Below are 17,646 nucleotides of genomic sequence, written 5' to 3'. Positions count from 1 at the left end.
CTATAGAAATTAAAATAATCATCGAGTTATTTGATTTATACATAAGATCTAGAAATGCTACAAAAACTGAAAATCCACGAAAGCAAGCCAATGATTACAGCCAGGTCTAAAAATCTTTCCAAGTGAAAAGTGTCCGATTGGCCGCGAAAACGCTCACTGTTGCGTCACTATTGCATCTTATCTATCATCTTATCATCTTATCTCTCATTTATTGCATCTTATAGGGTTTGAGAATCACTGATATATGGGCATCCTATGATAAACAACAAGGTAAACAATAAGTTTTAATATTTGCATGGTTATTAAGTTGGGGTTGTGTTTTAACCGAATTGCACTTAACGAGGCATAGTTCAAACTCTTCCAGTTCCTCTGCAGATATACACTGCTGAACTAAAAGTATCACTATGAAAAAATTTCACTGTTGTCGTAATCACAACGTGACACCCTATAGCGGTGAAACACCTTTTATTTATGCTGGCCTAATAACCTTTAAATAGACTGACATTTCAAGATAGTAATTGGCCTTTTGGTTTGGACGATTAAACGAAACGACAGCAGATGGGACAACACAGCAGTTAGCCCCTGCGCTGTACTGACTATGTTATTTTTCACCGGATATTGCTACAGTTAATTCGTAGGACAGAATTTTTAATTCCGCGATTCTACGTAATGAGCATGGTTTGGTTTAACAGATTTTGCCATAAACAATTATGAGCGCGCATTGGTGCCCAAACTGACAAAAATAAGATCAAATTAATGCATTCCTGTATCTCGACTATTGGGCGGGTACAAAAAAAAGCTTAATTTTTATTTCTAAAACATGGCCCTAGCCTTATTCACTGGGCCGACTCAATAGCCAGAATAAAACGGTAGTTGTGCGTATCATGTTATTATGAAATTTTGAGATTGTAATTTTTAGAAAATTTCATTTGACACACAAACCAAAACTGAGCTCATACTCAATATATTGAACATAATATTTATCCGTAGATTTCACGAAAAAAATACAATATATCATTTATTTATACTATAGACATCTAAAATGAAAAGATTTCAAATGATTTGGTTACATACTTGCTTTTCAGACTTGATAGGCCTCCATCTCACTCGGTGATGAAAAGCTGGCACTTGACGAATTCCTTTTGGTACAATGATAAATTGTCCTGTCAACTTTCAAGCAGTGTTTTAAGCTGAAAATCAATATATATGTCATGATTTTGTGCAAGCCAAATGTAAATTTGATTCAAACTAAATTTCGTTGAGCCAACTATGTCAAGTAGTTAATTCACACAAATGCTATTTGACAGAGACACTGCAAAGCAAAAAATAGACGTTAGTTTCAATAAAATATGTAACGGGTAAATTTAGACGAATAAAATTTATTCAGGATTGCCATTAAATTTCAAATATTATAGATTACCATAGAAATTGCTTTTCATCGACTTTACAGTTACAGGTATATGTAATCATTCAATTTCATAAATTCAGCTTAATATTTTATAACATATCAGGTGTAGTTTTCAAACTGCACGAGTTGCAAATATTACAATAACAGTAAAATACCCAATGAACTTTTATAACTGTTTCGTGGAATATATGACTAATTACCTCTGATCAGTAACTTGTAGAATTATCACATTGTTCACGGTGGGGATCGCAAAGTGGAGATCGCTATCCAGCAGAGAAGCGAGCAACGAATCTTAGGGGTCGCAAAGAGTACACCAATTTGATACAAGGTACTATATTTATAGTACTATTTCGGACTTCTGCTTCAAAACACAATTATTAAAACTTGCAAAATCTAAATCTTAAATTTCGATAGAATGCACATGATAAAATAAGCGGCATAACAATGTTGGCTCGCATCGAACTATTTATCATTTTAAACGTGAACGTGGGTCTTACTTTTTTGGAATTTTGATTCGAAAGACAATTATTAAAACTTGTGAAAATATAAATCTCGAGGGAAAACACACGATCAAATATGTGGCATAACGATGCCGACTTTGATCGCAAGACCCGAGACGCGGTGCGCTCGCATCTAATTGTTTAGCATTCTAAACGAAAACAGTGGTGTACAGGAATGAAATAGGCGAAAAAGTCAAACAAAATGTTTAAATGATATTTACTTGTATTATTCCTCGTTCGTTACTTTGTGTCTTTGAATCTTCAACCTTTAATAGTTTTGTATCTGAAAAAAGTTAAAATATTGATAAATAAACTGTCGCAGAACTGTAGCTAGCATATTCAATGAACAGCGGGGCTGAATCTATCGGATTTTCTGCACAAAGCTCCCGCCACATTTTAAAGTGACATATTAGTAATTATCAATTTGGGGGTAGGAATGATTTAAAAATTTGAATTTACAGCACAATCTGCATTCCTAACTTAAACTACCAAGATGGCGCACAACCTGAACCCTAACCAGGTACACATACTGTGTTCAGGTTGTGCGCCATCTCGGTAGTTTAAGTTAGGAATGCAGATCGTGCTGGAAATTCAAGATGACGCACAACTTGAACCCAAACCAGGTACACATACTGTGTTCAGGTTGTGCGCCATCTTGGTACGAATACTATGGGAGTACCCTATACACAATAAAATATGAAAGTGGAAAGGCTACGCGAATCTCTAATAAACCATTGATTTTGCGCTACATTTGCGAAAGTTTTGAAAGTTATGCAATACATTCATGTAAATCTTGTCCTGTTGAATGCAGCTTACGTAGTGACGTAGATTAGTATATTACGTTTAAGTTTCTTAATATGATAAGTCTATGTATTGCCATATAGCCTTAAAGTTCGACCAGTTGTGAGGAAACGATGAAACCCGATGTTAGTGAGTTCGATACAAAAGAGAATCACCCAATAATCTAGACGTCTGTATTAGGTTAATAATTTCAATTCGTATAGGCCCGAAAACCTCTAATTTACCACTTATACAATAGAAAAATGAAAGCAATAAGTATAAAAAAACATTTAGCTCACCTGAATATCGTTTCGAACTCGCTGTCATAACCCAACAGTCAGCTTATCCATACATCTTACACAAAATCGAACCTCATCCTACGACGAACATCTGTGACTGCGATGTCGCTTGTGGTTTCCCGCGCACAAATATTTGACGAAAAAAGCTAACTGGTTGTTAGTAATCAAATATTTTTAACTGATTACTTTAATTACTCCAGGTTGCCGTTATGAGCCGATCACGCTTCTAACGCGTGATCTCAAAGTTGCAAAATGAAGATGACGGTTGGGATTTGCTTCATACATTTTCTGATCGCATAATACCTAGTTCATAGTATTTTCGGGGGTGTTTATTTCGGTGACCGTACATTTCAACCCACGTACATTTGAACCATGTACATTTGAACCCATGTGTATATCCGCGGGTTCAATCTATATGCGGGTGCTAAACCCATGGGTTATGGTTAGTATGGGTTCAGATAACCGTAAAACGAAAAAATCCACAAGTGCAACAGTACGCAGGTGCAATTGTCGTGGGTTCAAATGTACACGGGTTCAAACGTAATGGAACCGTTCATCTCAGATCTCACATTTATACATCAGTGACGGGAGCTTAGTACAAAGAATCCAGCATTTCCATTATATTTGTCTTTTCATATTTGTCGAGAAACGCGCACGTGGATGTCATCAAAAATGTAACCATCCTTCCACTCAATGAAAGAATAACGGCGTGTTTAGCGTTATATCAATGCATTCTCTAAATTGACGTACAAATCTTAGCTCATTGACTTTCGCAGCCAAGAATGTTTACATACAATAACGTGCCGGCGATGTCCTTAAAGGTGGAGTCACAATGTGATGTTGTTTCGATGCCTATCCCTACAGTAAAGGTAATTTCTCCGCCCAAACCAAACGGCAGAGACATAACATCAGCAACAGCATTAATCACGGTTCTATGTGAAGTAAATACGGTAATTGACTGCTCAATACAAGTGCATACCGACGACAACGACTGATTCACATATTTGGTGTTATGGAGCTCGTGAATAGATAGACTGTTATTTACGGAGCCCCACAATAAGAACGTAACAATAACAATGTGTTACTTACCGATTGATATTAATAAGTGATTTGAAATTACTCTATTTAATAACTCGGATGTATTTGCTGCTTCTTAAATTTTATTAATGTCATTTTGAGTAAACGAATAGTTAACGGAGACTCTAGTTCTGTATGAAGCACTTTGAGTCTGTCTCTACAGTAGACTTAAAGCGATCATGATACAGGTATGTACGGCCATAAAGAACAAACCTGAGATTTCGTCATCCAGCGTAAGGGTATAGACGTATATTAATGTGTTTAGTATCTATGTCAGCCAGTGCACTGCAGTTGACTACGTTCGCGTTGAGTGGCGCATTGTGCTAAGCCTTAGGACTACGCTTGAATTCAAGCCTAAGATTACCCCGCTTGGATTCGCAGGTTCAAATCTAGTAGGGGATAATTTAGTACCAGATGATTGCTGGCGGCTTCCTCCCACTATCCCTACCTAAGCTAGCGCTTCCCAAACTTTTTTTGCCACGGAATATTAATACTTTTTATGATGTAATTTCAGTTTTTTCTCTACTTTCGCTTGAGGCACATAATATGCAACACCTACGCCAAATCGATTTTTCGAACCGTCAGTAAATACTTGTACATAGTGTGGCGGGACTGGATTGTTCTATTTTTTATTGTTTTATTATTTTACTTGTATTTCTTGTCTAGTTAATGTATATGCATTGGTGTTTGGAGTCTGAGCCCTAATTCGCCCGATAGTTTGATCCAGTAACTCGACTCCAACCACCACTGCATTTGTGAACTGTGCTGCGTACGCAGTGTTCGGTTTTCTTTGCTTTTGCTGTCGCTGAGTAAGGACCGTATTTTGTCGCTCTTATGTTATCTGCTTTAAGCGTGGATTTTACACTAATTTAATAAAGTCTCTTCGTTTGCATCGTGAACTTCGAACCTATTTGTGTGTCTTTGCAGCACATTGGATCTTCTGAACTAATTATTACAGTATTACTAGACTGTATCAGTGGCGAGCACCTACCGGTATCCCGGTTAAGTCGTACCGTTGCAAATTGGCGACACGCCAGGATTGAAAAATCAGACGATTTTTTGATTAAAAGTTCATGATGTCACACCGAAGAAAGAATTGCGACCAGGAATGAGATGTTATATGGGTTAAAATTGCCCAGATGGAAACCAAAAACAAAGAGATTGAAAACTTGAATAAAGAAATTGAAGATAAGAATAAATCACTGGTAGCTGAGAATAAAGAACTGGCTAGACAACTGCAAGATGCTTTGTCTCAACTGAAAGTAGTCAAGACCAGTGTTATACAACTTGAAGAAAGAGATTTTGGCACGAAGGAAGTACTCGAACGGGTGATATGCCGTCTGGAGAACATTGACGAGGTCATGGCTGAGAGTGAGGTGCCATCATTCATTCCTAAACTTATTTTAAAAACCCCTGAGGCGCCTAAGAGTGTTGATAGGAATGGTGAACCAGACTGCCCTGATAATGAATGTTTGATGAATGGTACCGGTACTATTAAAAAATTGAATTTTGCTGATGAGTGTGGGGTTGACCAGTCTACACCTATGCATGCAAGTGTGAATGGTAACGTTACTGATTGCAAGGCAGTTCCTTTTGGTATGAATAATAGTATGAGAGTGGATATCCAGCCTGATACTTTCAATGGAGATGGTATGTCTTTGGATGATTATTTGTGTAATTTTTCATCCATTACTACCTGTAATGGATGGACTGATAAAATTGCTGATGTTCATTTTGCTGCATGTATGCGTGGGAAGGCTTTGTCCTTGTTGAATGAATTATCCCTTACGGATAGACACAGTTTGAGTGTGGCAGTGAATGACTTGGAAAAAGCGTTATTATCCAGAGGGTAAGGAGTCATACTTTGCTACTTTGTTTAATAACAGGAAGAAGTTGGCCACTGAGACGCCAACTGAATATGCTACTTCTCTCCGTGCATTGTCGAGGAAGGCTTATCCTTCTTTGGATGTTATTGCTCGTGAGAATCTGATTAAGCAGCGTTTCATTTCAGGTTTTCCTGATTTCGAGATGTTTAAGACTTTGACAATCAGGCAGACTAGGAGTTTAGATGAATTAATTACTGTGGCTGATGTATGTCATTCTATTGATGCTACGCACAGTGCACCTGGTTGTAATCGTGCTAGTAAGCCCATGGTAGCTGTTGTGAATAATTCTGAGCGGGATGATGGTGTGTGTGAATCTGAATTTAGTAAGCTGCGGAATGATATTAGGGAGATGCTTGACTGTTGCCATGTCATGTTTGACAAAGGTCATCAACCCCGATTTTCCTGTCAGAAGGGTGGGCGTAGGAATGAAGGTATTACTTGTTATGGCTGTGGTGCCAAGGGTCACATACGTAGGAATAGCCCTGAGTACCAGTGCCAGAGATGTCACGGCAGGGGTCATATAGCTTCTCAGTGTGATAGATATTATGTTCCACGGAATTCGCAGCCTTCTACTGCGTATTCGGCCCAGCCAACGTTCAATGGCTCAGTAGGAAATTTTTCACCAGGGAATAGCTCCAATTCTGCCTGGGGTGGGAATGGCCAAACTCCTCGTGACGGTGGGAATATTCCCCAGTTTCACCCTGCTCCCAAGAATAATGATATGCCTTTAAACAGCAATCAGTAGCACGGGGGTCCTCAGTTGCTACTGGAAAGATGACGAATGTATGCATGGACCATGATTTTGATAATTTGATTTGTTTTTTGAGATTACCCACTAGCTGGTATGCTATGGTTGATGTGAATGGCATTACTGTACGTTTTCTTATTGATTCTGGTAGTGCTGCTACTCTTATAGATTATGCAGTATTTTGTTCTATTGGTGGAAAGGAGTGTGATTTGTCTCCTTGTGATGTTTGTTTTCAAACTGCTAATGGTACTTCTCTGAAAGCTCGTGGTATGATTGATTTGAAAATTTGTATTGATTCTGTGTGTGCTGTTCAGAGAGTGATTATTGCAGATCTTAGTGCCCCCTATGGTTTGCTTGGTATGGATTATTTCCAAGAGCATGACTGTGTTTTGCATATGTCTGTAGGTCAAATGGAGGTTGATGGTAAAACAGTTTCTCTGACTAAGTCTGTTTCGTCTGTTCCTAGTTGTAGAATTGTTGTAGATAAATGTGTGACTGTCCCCAGAGAGAGTGAGATGGTGATTTATGGTCGTTTGAATTGCCCATGGAAACCCAATAGTGACGTCATAGCTGTGGCAGAGGCTGCGTGTGTGTTTGAGAGCGAGTATGGCCATCGTGGTTTATTTTTATTTCCCGGAGTGGTGGACGTCTCATGCTCTCTAGTGCCTCTCATGGTGGTCAATGTTAGCAAGGAAGCGGTAGCTTATCGGTTTACTATGCCCAAGAGAAAACCTGACTGTCTCTTCTCTGGAACAAATGGTGCCTGGTGATGTCATGGACACCAGGGAACTACCTGAACATTTAAAGAAGCTCGTCGACGATCCAGAAGATTTAACGGTTGAACAACGTCAAAGTGTTCGTGATTTGCTCGTCGAATTTCAGGATATTTTTGCTGGTCCTGATGGCAAACTGGGACGAACTTCTGTAGTCAAACGTAAGATTAAAACGTCAACATCTGAACCAATCAAAGTTCCACCGCGACGTATGGGATGGTCGAAGAGAGAAATCGCAGAGAAACAAGTGCAGAGCATGCTTGATCAAGTGTAATAGAACCGAGTGAAAGTCCCTATAATTCGCCTATTGTTCTCGTTCCTAAGAAAGACGGAAGTTGTCGTTTTTGTATCGATTTCCGGAAAATTAATCTGGTAAGTGGTAACCTTCAAAGATGCCTACAGTTTGCCAAGAATTGATGATATTTTGGATGCATTAGGTAAAGCAAAGTGGTTTTCATCGTTGGACTTGGCGAGTGGGTACTGGCAAGTAGAACTCGACCCAGATGATCGGGAAAAAACAGCATTCAGCTTGCCAGGAAATAATCATTTTCAATTCCGTGTCCTTGCCTTCGGTCTGGCCAATGCGCCATCTTGTTTCCAGCGTTTAATGGACAAAATTTTGGCTGGAATTCTATGAAAAATTTGTCTTGCATTCTTGGATAATATTTTGTCCTATGGAGAAAACTTTGATCTGGCCATGAGCAGCTTACGTGAAGTTTTTGTAAGAATTCGTGCTGCTGGACTTAAATTCAAGCCGGAGAAGTGTAAACATTTTCGTCGTAAGGTGGAATATTTGGGACATGTAATATCTGAATATGGTGTAAGCTGTAGCGATGGAAAAATGGCTGCTGTTCGTGATTGGCCCAAGCCTGCTAATGTCAAAGAATTGTAATTATTACAGACACTTTGTTGAAGATTTCTCTACCATTGCACATCCTCTTGTTCATCTGACGAAGAAGAAAGTAGAATTTGCTTGGACAAAGCAGTGTGATGTCGCTTTTAGTCGCTTGAAAGAACTTTTAGTTCGTGCTCCTGTTTTATCATTTCCACAGGAAAATGGAGACGAATTCATTTTAGATACTGATTGTTCTGGTTTTGGAGCTGGCGCAGTTTTAAGTCAAATCCAGAATGGCAAGGAAAAAGTTATTGCATATGCCAGCGTTACCCTTAACAAGGCACAGAAGAGACATTGTGCAACGTACCGAGAACTTTTTGCGTTGCAGTGGGGGATTAAACATTTTCGTCACTTCCTGTGGGGTCGACATTTCAAACTGAGAACTGACCATGCTTCACTACGTTGGCTTCTGAATTTTAAAAATCCTGAAGGCATTGTAGCTCGTTGGATATCAGTTCTGGACACTTACGATTTTACAGTTGAACATCGTGCTGGTTCCAAGCATGGCAATGCTGATGGTTTGAGTCGTATTCGTCGCCGATGTAAGCGTGATTCCTGCAATAGTTGTGGGAATGGTGATCAGCCGTGTGAATTGGGAACTGTCAAAGTTGCTGCTTTGCAACCGAGTCATGGTAATTCTATGGAATGGCTCGCTTCGTATTCATCGACCGATATGCGTGAGATGCAGATGAAGGACGATAACATCTCTAAAGTACTGACAATGAAGGAAACGTTGGATCAACCACCTCCAGCTGCAGAACTCTTGTTTTTCTCCAGAGAAGTTCGAATCCTGTGCAGTCAGTGGAAATTATTGAGAGTCATCGATGGAGTGCTTCATCGAGAGTTTTTGCCATCCGCGCCTGTAGGGAAATCCATTTTTCAAATTGTGTTGCCTTTAGTTTTGCGTCGCGAAATGTATCGACAACCCCATGGATTGCGTACTGGTGGACATTTGGGTAAAGAACGAACTTATAAAAAATTTAGGGAACGATTTTATTGGCCTAGAATGCACAGTCAAGTATCCTCTTGGTGTCGTTATTGTGAAGCTTGCACTGCTACCAAAACCCCTCATGGAAAACGTCGTGCAGAAATGTGTAAAATGATTTGTACTGAGCCACTTCTCAGAATTAGTCTTGATTTTGTGGGTCCTTTGCCTAAAACTGAACGGGGCAATGAACATTTGTTAGTAGTCACAGACTATTTTACTAAATGGGTTGAGGCTTATCCTTTGCCTAATCAAAAGGCCAGTACAGCAGCCGATGTACTTGTAACGGAATTTTTTGAACATTCCTTATCTTTCAATGGCTTATAGATCTACTGTACATGAAAGTACAGGTTTTACTCCGAATCGTTTAATGTTTGGACGTGAAATTTCATTGCCGACTGATTTACTTTTTGGTAAATCTCCTGATCATAATGTCCGTAAGTGTTATGATGAATTTGTTGAATGGTTTGATAATGCTACATCTGAAGCTTTTGAATTTGCTCGAGAACAGTTGGGGGTAAATCTGCTGTCCGACAGAAACGTAATTTTAATGCAACTGTTAAGCCTTTATCCTTTAATGTTGGTGATCTTGTGTGGTATTTTGATCCTCCTAAAAGTAGAAAACTTTCGACTGGTTGGATAGGTCCTTTTGAAGTGTTAGATTGTTTTTCACATTTTGTTTATCGTATCAAGAATGTTAACACTGGTAATTGTAGAATAGCTCATGTTGATCATCTTCGTTTATATTTGATGGAAGATTGTGACAATTTACCTAATATTAATGCCGATTTCCCAGACAATATTGCTATTTCCAATGATGATGTACAGGATGTTGTTATTGAACCAGAAGTTAATCCTGATTTGCCTGTTAGGGATTCTGATCATCAGACTGTTACTCGTTCTGGTAGGTCAAGGCGTAGACCTGCCTACTTGGATGATTTTCATACTTGATTTATGCGCTGTAACATTTTGTTTTGAATTACATTGGGAATTGTGCTATAATGTATATGGTTAGGTAGGACTAGTTAGTGTTTTTACATAGGGTTTATTTGATTTTGTAGTTGGGAATTTTTTGTATTTTTATTGTGTATTTGTAAATAGTATGCTTCATATTTGTTATACTTTCAGGAATGCTTTCTACTGTTTGATATTTCGTTCCACTGTGTTTCATATTTTGCTAATACCTGCCGATGGACATACACATTGTGTTTTTTACGAGTTTTGTATTCTTACTGTGTTAATATACTTTTCTTAGGAGATGTTTTTATTTTTTTTAAGAGTAAATTTTTTGTTAATTTTCTCTAATGAAAAGGGTGGTATTGTGGCTGGACTGGATTGTTCTATTTTTTATTGTTTTATTATTAGGCTTCCCGCTGCTTGTCAGCAGGGAACCTATTGTATTCCTGTGTTTTATTATTATTATTTATTATTATTATTATTATTATTATTTATTTTTATTATTTTTTTTTCAAATTGGTCCTACAAACTTGAAATTCACCTCAAATGTGCAGAAGTTCTCAGCTAGCAATAAAATGCAAATTTTATGCATGACTGACCACGCTTTCACGCTCCAGTGAGCAAAACGCGTATTCAGTTTTTTTGCGATTTCTCAAAATTGATACATGGTATTGGGTTGAAATTCATAACAATGATTAATGGACGTGTTCCGGATACGATATGTCAAGGATACGCATGAGTGACCTCGGCGATACGCTCCAGTGAGCAATATATGATTTCACATTTTCATCTTCTTCTCGAGAACGACAATACTCAGAGCCTTGAAATTTACATCACATGCAGATAATAAGTCCCCCATGATAAATTGCAAATTTTATGCATGACTGACCACGCTTTCACGCTTCAGTGAGCAAAACGCGTTTTCAGTTTTTTCGCGATTTCTCAAAATTGATACATGCTATTGGGTTGAAATTCATAACAATGATTAATGGACATGTTCCGGATACGATATGTCAAGGATACGCATGAGTGACCTCGGCGATACGCTCCAGTGAGCAAAATAGGATTTTACATTTTCATCTTCTTCTCGAGAACGACACTACTTAGAGACTTGAAATTTACATCACATGCAGATAATAAGTGCCCCATCATAAATTGCAAATTTTATGCATGACTGACCACGCGTTCACGCTCCAGTGAGCAAAACGCGTCTTCAGTTTTTTTTACGCGGGAAGCCTGTTAAAGCTGCACGCGGCTCTAGTTTTACTTGTATTTCTTGTCTAGTTAATGTATATGCATTGGTGTTTGGAGTCTGAGCCCTAATTCGTCCGATAGTTTGATCCAGTAACTCGACTCCAACCACCACTGCATATGTGAACTGTGCTGCGTACGCAGTGTTCGGTTTTCTTTGCTGTCGCTGAGTAAGGACGGTATTTTGTCGCTCTTATGTTATCTGCTTTAAGCGTGGATTTTACACTATTTTAATAAGGTCTCTTCGTTTGCATCGTGAACTTCGAACCTATTTGTGTGTCTTTGCAGCACATTGGATCTTCTAGCTAATTATTACAGTATTACTAGACTGTATCAGTGGCGAGCACCTACCGGTATTCCGGTTAAGTCGTACCGTTGCAATAGTCTCGATAGTTTTCGTGTGTATGATCAAGAAATGACGTTTGAAGTATTGTTGGTGAACATGTTGTACCATAAATCGTTAACGATGTATCATTTGCGGTGGCTTCATTATCCAGGGAGGAATCTTGAAATTGCCATCTTTTGCAACAGAGAAGTCGGTAAAAAGGCGTTGGTTGTTTACATAATAAACGTTGCAAATGACGGTTTGCCAGGAAAATGTTCTTCCTACGACTGTTTGAATAATTGTGCTGTAATTTCGCTGTCATGAGGAATCATTCTGCATTTGTAATGTAGACATTTTCTATAATGTATAATATGTAAAGGCATTTCGTTACACTGGGATTGTAACGCTAAAATAGGAGTACTTTTTAATGCAACCAAACATTGTGATTGGATTACAGCCAGTTTCCGCAATATAGTCGTTGTTCTTATTGTTCCTGTTCTTGTTCTTTGACACTTTTTTAAAAAGTCGCTTTTTTCTTTGATTACTGGACCAATTGCTTTGAAATTTTTAGTAGTTAAAGATGGAATTTTGTTCTAGAAGGCTATTTCTTATATTAATTTCAAATATTCCTGTGAGCTTTATGAGATTCGTTTTTATTTTGAGCTATGACGTCATCAGAATTTGCCACCATGTGGCGATTCCGCAAACATATATCGATCACTTGATCAACGAACAGGTTCCGTGGTCAAGCCTGCTGGTAAGTTACCGTACCGTACCACAGTGAATTTCAGCGTAACGTGTCTATATATTTGAGAATAGCCCTCTTGTTTATTTATCCTGACTGTTGATTGTAATAAATTTGAAGGTAATTTTTGAAGTGTAACAAGTGCAGAAAACAAATTAACTTTTACTTTGCATACAACCGCAAGTTTAGAGCGGAAACATCAAACGCATTAAATGAAATAAAACTATAGTACTTTTTCAGCACAAAATAAATGATGCCATAATCATATAAAATGAAATAATTCCAAAGTGTGTAAAATAAGGTCTCAAAACTGAAACCGTGGCGCCGTGATTAGTTCATACCAATATTCACTATGATAATTATTTTCGAAATACAACGCTATTTATAACATAGTCTCAAAATTTTCAGGTATTCGATGAATCGGAGTGTATACACCAACATCATATATCCAACAGCGGAAGATCTTCTTGGCGCCTGGAATACTTTAATTGATTTGAATGTGACATCACCTCTAAGCAGCGCCGGATTAACCATTAAACAATATAAGCACGTGCTTAAGGGACCAAGCAAAGAGGGACACCACAGAAATTTTATAGCAGAATTTTATATAGTTTATCGGTGTTTATTAAAATATTACGAGTTCACCAGGCGACTCAAACTTCAAAATATTCGCTTATTTTTTGTCTTCAAGTATCATATTACCCTTCTTTACTAAAAATAAACACTGAAACTTATTTATTGGACACGAAATGGGTCTATAAGTCGTTTTCTTAAATTGTTGTTGTTTTTTCTTTTTAGTATTCACCTTGTTGTTACACTTTTATTTTGAAAATAATTTCTATTCTCTTCAACAATTGGATCAATGAACTATTTAGCCTATGTGGCGGTTCCACGATCGCATTTCAACGATATATTTGTCAGCAAAGTCGGGAGTTTCTTGATAAGGTAGACCAGGGTGGTCCAAACTCTGTGATGCTGATACATTCCGTGCGACTCACAGAATAATTTTAGTGTATATTTGTATCTAATGGAGCAACGTTTTTGAGTTTTTTTTTTTTTAGATATTCCAACTGGGGTTGGGATCCCGAAATTCAAACCCTTTTTCTAACGCTTTGTGCCTTTATTTTAGTAAAAACACTCCTCTGTTTACAAGCGTCGGCCATGTGACAGTAGTGACGAAACGCAGAGCCGACATAACGCCACGTAATCCAGTTTTTTTTAGCTAGGTCCCGAAAACCAACTTAGACTGACTTGGTTGGTATTTGACGATGTCACTAAGCTTGCTCACGCTTCAAGTTTTTAAATTATTCAATATAACAATTCGTAATAAAATGAGTGTCGCAAGAAAGGTGACATAAGAGAACACGGCGGAAATGTATTTCCTTGCCCATCACGCAGTGTCTGGTTTGATTTCAAGTAATATCTGTCACGAAAGAATATAATTTGAAGCGACATTAAACGCGAGATGCGCAAAATACAACGGTAATTCTCGGGAATTAAATTCAAAATAACTGAAGGCTTTATATATCTTCTTCAAACGGACGCCAACCATGCAACATAATAATAGTCTGATTAGAACGGTAAACTCTCGTTGTTTATTAAATTTAAAGTAAGTAAACTCGCGATATTTTGATCACTTTTGGGTTTCCGACTTGCGGCCCGCGAGACCTCCTCAAAAGTTTTTGCGGTCCTTCAACCTAGCAACCTTGAACCACTCTGAGGTAGACTACAAGGTACCGGTAAAATTTCAAACTACAGTTGTGACTTGTATCCTATGGCATTTCGATTCACGTTGAGGACTTGAGGCATGAATCTTTATTGTCACACTTCCTCAGGATTAGAGCTCAACCGATATATCGGCCCGATATTGCGTGTTTGCATATATATATTATCGGCAGTAAACGGCCGATATATATATCGGCTATATATAAGAGTTAAAAAACCTAAAAATGTTCGTAAAAGTTGTTTATTTACTGTTGGTTGTGATTATTTTTAATGGATAATACACTTATGTGGTTTATTGTTTTTATAATTAAATTACACATGAGGGGGCACTAAAGTCTTCAGTGCTTAGGGCACCAAAGGGGCTTAATCCGCCCCTGCCCTGGTCTATACTAAACTAAAAAGACTGCGTCTCTATTCTGTTCATTCTTAAAATTTTAATTCATAAAAGAACTATCTTACTAAAATGATAGGTCAGTTCTGTCCATATTGAAAGGATTAATCTTCACAAGTAACACAAAACTTAACCTAACCATTTTATAATATAGTTTTATGAGAACGTTGAAATGCTCAATATTAAAATCGCCGTTTGTATTCCCAGGAACCGTAGCGCCTTTGCGGCCTTTTATCGCGCTAAGTAAGATCAAGCTCACCGGTATGTTAGTCGTTGAGCTCACTAAACTTTTTTTTTTAATATTTTTATTAATAATATAAATTTATTGAATAACTCAACCATCTTACTCACAGAATCTCGTACCATTGTACATACTATATAGAATATGGTATAGATAGAAGAATATGAAAACAAATACGTTTTGTTATTGCGTTGTGTTTCTTGTTAGTATTTTTCTTCCATGAAAAATTTGTTTTTCTTTTTAACTTAAGTAGTTAACGCTTGTATTTTTGCTAGAAGGCTCTTATTTATTTTAAAACTTTCTGCGGATATGACCTTGAGGCTGTAACAATTAGCGCCAGAAAACCTAACGTCATAATACCGTAAATATATACTACTACGATAATACCTCCTTGTCGCGATGGGGAGATGTTGGCGAACATTAGTGACGAACAAAATTATCATTTTATTCTTCTCATTCGACCGTTTTCGATTCATTTTAAAATATTTGTGGCAATAATTATTAACCTGGTAAAAACTACAAACAACATTATAACATTTTTACCGGCTGTATTCTGCAACAAGCCTTTACAATTTAAAGAATAACTCGAGAATGAATAAGAGTTCAATATGGAATGTCGATGCTTCAGTCTACCTTGCGTAATGGTTATTACGGACATGAAGGAGATATTTTACGACCGGTACGACTTGGGTTAGTTGAGTTCGAATATCTAGTATTTTTACTGTCTAATTCTAGATACAGTATACGCATATATATCCGTATATTTTGTCTTTCAACTAAAAATAAAATCATGTTCACGCATTTCAAGCAGTTTTTTGGTGAGAAGTACCTAGAAAATGCTCCAGTGGTGAAAACAGACAAACTGTGTAAGATACAGAATAGGGTTTCGATGAAGCCAGATTTATTCCTTTTCTGTAATGCATTTTGTATGAACCACAAGCCACAACGCATCAATTGTCGAGTCATATAAACAAGAACGAAGTTTTCTCACGAACAGTCCGGAATCAGATGCACTGAATGCTCCTTCTGCTTCCGCAGAGGTAGGTTGTATAATGAGCAGTGCTTCATGTAATGGACGCAGGTTGCATTTATGTATTTCTTTATTATCGTATTCGAGAGAATGAGATTAGCTATGGTGCAATACGTGTTTACCTTGCACGCTATTGGCTGCGGCAATCGACCGACGACGACTCTTGCTCTGTAGTTAGTATCCTGTATTGCTCTATGCTTGCGTGAGCGCGACGAGCTGTGATGGCGCAATCTGCCGTTATCTGCTTTGTCGGTCTTTTAGGATTTAGAGTAGTGCATGTATTATGAATCGTTTTTAGATTGCTGTTAGTTTACTATCTAGTAGGGATCATTATGTTAGTATATAGGATAAGCTGGGATTTATTGTGTGTTGATATTTACTAACTGTTCTGTATTTTATTTAGTTATTTAATCCCGGAATCTATCAATATTTGAAATCAAACTCTGTGTGTATTAGTCAAACTCAAGACCCGGTGTGTTATTCACAAGTGCATTTTGTGAGTGTTATTGCCCTATTATTCGATCGTGTGTTCAAGTGGAATATTACAACAAAGTTTATTCAGTTCGTGTGATCTTCTGAGGTGTTGGGGTTCAGTGGTTCAAGACTGTGAGTGGGGACTGATTGTTACGAGTTTGCATTACAAATTGTAGGAGAACCGGGACGTGGTACTTGTCAGTGGTTGGGTATGAACGTAGCGCAGTTTGAGACTCCAATCCGTGCGTTACATTTCATATAGCGATCACAATGTACCACTCAGCCGCGCCAGAATACAAACGAATTCAAAATATAGGATAGGGCCGAGGCCATCCACCACCGACAACAAAAGAGCGTAGCTAGTCCATTTTTTGATGGGGGGGGGGGGCATTTTTTTTACTCATTTTTTTTACTCGTTTATACTCATGCCTTTTGCTCCGAACAAGTCGAGGCTACATAAAAGCGGCCACTGATATTTTATAAAGCGAATGCATTACATGATAATGAAATTTGTTTTGCGTATTTTGTGATGTGATAGTGAAGTTCATGTGAGCGCATGACTAAAGCTAGGACAGGGGTTGATAAATTGTGGGCCGGATCCGGCCCACCGAAGTGTTTCATCCGGCCCACTCGTGCCCGCTGAAATTATGACCATAGTTTTTAGGAATATAAATATCCGTTGAAAATATCGATGATATAAATTGAAACTGATCGTCGGCTAAAGTAAACACCGTATTTTATCGCGTATCATAAGCACCTGAATATGATGTGCAAAAATCATCCATCCGAATCATTTAAGTCATTAAAAAAACTTATGCTCCTGATATATCAGCATTTGGGCCTGCAAATTTTTTCGTGCGTTTGTGGATGCCCCAACATATGTTCTTTCCTTTTGTCTAATCTAGTACAACGATTCCCAAAGTGGGGGCAAAAGAGATAACAAAAGGGGCGACAGGGGGCAATTGCGCATTTTCGGTGAGTAAAATTAAGTTTAAAACACCGATTGTTATCCTGACGTGGGTATTTAAGCCGAGAACATCAAAATTATGTCGGTTAACTAAATTATCTTGAAATTTTCAATCGGAAACTATTGCTTGGTCCAGCGGTTCCCAAACATTTTGTTTGTGCGGCGCCATTAGAGTTATAATGCTTTTAC

At 38.0% G+C, this 17,646-nt stretch overlaps 2 long non-coding RNA genes across 2 annotated transcripts; one reads left to right on the top strand and one right to left on the bottom strand.

Moving 5' to 3' along the window:
* Window positions 1-1,072: 1,072 nt before the first annotated feature.
* LOC144425774 (uncharacterized) lies at window positions 1,073-3,095 on the bottom strand. Its single transcript, XR_013477646.1, has 3 exons — window positions 2,988-3,095; window positions 2,130-2,191; window positions 1,073-1,190 (listed from the first exon to the last, which is right to left on the bottom strand). It is a non-coding gene; the product is annotated as an uncharacterized LOC144425774 (long non-coding RNA).
* Window positions 3,096-12,459: 9,364 nt separating this feature from the next.
* Window positions 12,460-13,295, top strand: LOC144425898 (uncharacterized). The gene is made up of 2 exons (XR_013477712.1): window positions 12,460-12,641; window positions 13,038-13,295. It is a non-coding gene; the product is annotated as an uncharacterized LOC144425898 (long non-coding RNA).
* Window positions 13,296-17,646: the final 4,351 nt, after the last annotated feature.

Source organism: Styela clava, chromosome 8 (genome assembly GCF_964204865.1).
Source record: "Styela clava chromosome 8, kaStyClav1.hap1.2, whole genome shotgun sequence".
NCBI lineage: Eukaryota > Metazoa > Chordata > Ascidiacea > Stolidobranchia > Styelidae > Styela > Styela clava.
The sequence above is the reverse complement of the archived record's forward strand: the minus strand, read 5'-3'. Positions and strand labels throughout refer to the sequence as shown.